This window comes from Ursus maritimus, unplaced genomic scaffold, assembly GCF_017311325.1.
Source record: "Ursus maritimus isolate PB19 unplaced genomic scaffold, ASM1731132v1 scaffold_7, whole genome shotgun sequence".
Lineage (NCBI taxonomy): Eukaryota > Metazoa > Chordata > Mammalia > Carnivora > Ursidae > Ursus > Ursus maritimus.
The window spans coordinates 50,651,467-50,655,433 of record NW_024426885.1 but is presented as its reverse complement, the minus strand read 5'-3'; positions in this window follow the sequence as shown (position 1 = coordinate 50,655,433).

The window sequence follows — 3,967 nt, the reverse complement described above, 5'->3', positions numbered from 1 at the left end:
TTTGGAGCCACCAGATTTTCTTTCCTTTCTGCAATTGGTCATGAGAGAGGGTCAGAATTTGGGTTAGCAGGGGACAGAGGTAGGGATTGGTCTTTACAAAAAGCAGTGGGAATAAGCTGATCTGAAGATTCAGCAGGCATTTCCCCTGCCTGCTGTGCTCCCGCTTCCTCTTCCCGGGCCACAGGGGTAACCAAGGAGGACCATGATGACAGTTAAACCACATTTCACCAACATTCCAGTCTTCTTCGGTCCAAGAGGGCTGGCGGCCTTCTGGCATGGGCCAAGGAGGGTTTGCAGCAGACCTAAGACAGGCTTCAAGCCTCAGAAATCCCTGTAGGCTGCCAGTCCTTTGCTTCCTTTCTCTTAGCTTTTAGCCCTCCTTTGGTGCCTAGTTTTTCCTTTATCTGATCGGAATCTGCTGGCTCTGGCCATTGGTTCCTGCCATTCCAGGCCTGTGATTCTCCACGCCTGCAGGGAGCTTTCACCAGTGGAGAGGGTACACCTGTAAATGCAGAGCCTCTTTGATCCGAGCAGCCATGCACATTCTGGAAGCTTCAGCAGCCCTCGGGCGGAAGGAGGCTTGGCTGTATGAGGGTTGCTCAGCGTGTTAGGACAGTTGAAGGCAATGTTGGCAGCTCTCACACTAGGGGGTTGGCAGTCGTGCTAACTTACCAGGGGTCAGAAGAGATGTTCCAAGCTGGAAAGCTGCGTTTGCAGATTTAAAATGCATATTTGGAGAGCTGTGAGGCTCTGAAAATGGAATACGGGAGAAGAGTTTCCATTGTCCCCAAGGAAAGGAATTCGCTGTGGAATTGGGCAGCATTTGTTCCCTGAGCTCAGTGACTGATGCATCTACACTCAGACAGCCCGACGGGAAGTTATGCGCTGAGACTGGAGGGGAGGAGAAAAGGGCAGCAAGACTGAGAAATATGGAGGTGAGTGATGGAGAGGGAGTGTTCTTTATTTAACAAATACTTATCTGGCACTCACTTTGCGCCAGGCACTGTTCCAAGTGCTTTACAAGTATTAACTCATTTAATCTTCTTAACAATGCTCTGAGGTAGGCATTGTTATTATTATCTCTGTTTTACCGGCCAGGAGAATTGTAAGTTGAGGATGTCTGTAACACATGGTCTTAATCTTCTGAGAAAGAAATAGCTGCTGGGAGGTGGGGGTGCAGGGTGAGGGGGGGCAGGCCAGGGATTTGAAGAACATAAAAAAAAGTTTGCTAGTGTGGGGCGCCTGGGTGACTCAGTCGGTTAGGCCTCCGACTCTTGGTTTCTGCGCAGGTCGAGGTCTCAGGGTTGTGAGATGGAGGCCTGCGCTGGGCTCCACATTCAGGATGGAGTCTGCTTGGGACTCTCTCTCCCTCTCCCTTTGCCCCTCCCCCTACTCACTCGCACACTGTCTTTCTCTCTCTCAAATAAATAAATCTTAAAAAGAAAAGATGTTGCTAGCTTCCAAGACCACTAGGATCATGTCAAAGGACTTAGAACACAACTCAGAGAGGCTCCCACTGGTCAAAGGGGACAATTTGAACATGAATAATAAAAATAACTGCAATGGACTGAAAAGCATCAAACATTTAAATCATAATGATACTTAAAACATTATTCGCTGTTGGAAGATGGAGAGGATCTGTTCATTCTTTTGAAGACAGATAAGTAAAGGGAAAAAATCTAGCATTTATTGTCCCTTTCTGATACAAACTGTACTACTGGGTAGATGAGGGAAATTTGCTTTTTTATAGAAGTATTCCAGATAATAAAGATGGAAGAAAGCCCCATTTTACAACACCTGATGGACGATTGGTTATAGACAGTCAACTCTGTTTACAACCCAAGAAGAGAGAATCAGACATTACGGACCTTCTGTTGGGAGAATACACCATCGCCATGAGGGTCTTGCCAAAGGAAAACCTGAATCTTAGCAGAGTCCTCAGAGTCTAGACCTCACAACCAATTTGCAGGAGATTCCAAGGACAGCTAAATTATACCATAGGTCCTTACCTTTTAGAAATACATATCAAAATATTCACAGCTGAAATGATATAATGTCTGGGATTTGCTTCAAAAATAATATTCTTAGAAAAATGTAACAATATATTGTGTCTGGGGTGGGGAGTAGTGGTGGAGGTTAAGTAAGAGGCAGGATTGGCCATGGGTGGTGGTGGTTGGGGTTGGATGGTGGTTGCAGGGTATCTGTGGTTTCTCTTCATGTGTCTTTGATATTTTTCGTTAAAAAATGTTAAGAAGAAAAGGAAAGGGCTGAAACTGCTCTGAGGGCCTGGATTCTCCTAAGTTCACAGCAGACGGATTAAAGGATTACTAGCTAGCTGTGTGTCTTTGGGGATCATGGGAAGCCAGGATCTGTGACTTCCTCCTGCAAAATCCTGAGTTGGGGATGGCGGCAACAGAGGCGACCCTTCACGGGATTCTCTCCAAGTGTGATCTAAAGACCGCCTCTGTCTGAATCATCTGGCATTTGCTAGAAATACAGATCCCTGGGTTACATCCTGGCCTGGGGCTAGGGACCTAGGAGTGTGTATGTTCACAAGCTCCCAAGTGAGTCTGATGCTCACTGAAGATCGACAATGATTGCCCAAGAGTGTGGCTGAAGAGTCAAGGAGCTGGTGAGTCAAGAGAAGGACAGAGACAGATAACAGGTGTTCAGTATACTTCCTGTCTTCTCAATGAAGGAGAGGCCACGTCTCTAGCCCCGAATAAGGTGCAGGACTGGGAGGAGGGAAGAGCTGGATGACCTCACCCAGGGACTCCCTGACGATGGCTCCTTGGTGTTTATTTCTTGAGCGCCAGTGTCTGGCAGGTAGTGAATGAATGGAATGAGTGAGTGAACGGCTGAGAGGAAGGGAGAATATGGCCTGTGCTAATAAGGACTCAGCCAGAAATGAGTGGGCAGGACTGAGTCTTTCGGCTACTGGAGGAGGGGCAAAGGTGAGCCACGGGCACTGTGCAGGACGGATAGTCTCCCGTGGTTCTCAGACCCAAACTCTGCTGTGGGGGCCTGCCTGCTGGTGTTTCCAGTTTCAAAGGGAGGCATTGTTTCCAGGGATGGCCAGAAACTTCTGTTGCGGGAACCAGCCCAAGCAACCCTGTCTGCCACTAAAGGAGGCTTTAGAGAGGTGATTTTAGGGAGATGCTGGCATAAACTGCATTCTGGAAGCTCCGCCTGCCTCCTTTGATCACTGAAGCTGACCTCAGCCTTGCTGAGGCTGTTCCTCCTTCATTAGACTTGGAAGGAGCCATCCCCATCCCCATCTCCGTGCTGAAAGCCTCGGCTGGATTTCCAGACAGAAGAGGAAGTGGTGCGGTCTCCCCGGAGCAGCTTGGCACACAGAGGGAGCTCTGGGATCTATTATCCTCCAGTGTGCAGATCTGATGGGGGAAGAGAACAAAGCACAGAACAGTCCAGAAACCACAGACCTGTAATCTTTCCAAATCCTGAAGGCGGCTTGTGTGCACCCCTCTCTGCATGGCTCCCAAATTTCTGAATCTCAGAGCAGCCGAGAGCGTCTGTTTCCCAGACCACAGCCAAAATGGAAGGGGAAGACAAATCTGTTCTGTTTGGTTTCCATAGATTCGACCCAGAGATTAACTGCCAAGGTCTCAATGACACACATAATATCAATCACAGGCTAAATGTCATAATGAGAGCTGGGCAGGTTGTCAAGAGAGGCCTCCAGGTTTCTGTTACAGCTTCATATTTAAAGGTTCGGTCCCAGGAAACCAAATGCCAACCTGAAGGCTACTTGGCCTGTCTCCTCCTCAAAGGCTAGCAAACTCAGGCTCCTTCCTGGAGGGGCCAGGCAGGTACCATAGAGGAGGGAAGTGGGTTGGGTGTTAGAGAATAACACAGACAAAACCCCCTTACTGTTGGCCTTGGGCAGGAGAGAATAGGGAGTGGTGGGGACTGCGGCAGTGACGATAGCAATGCTCCCCTGAAGGGG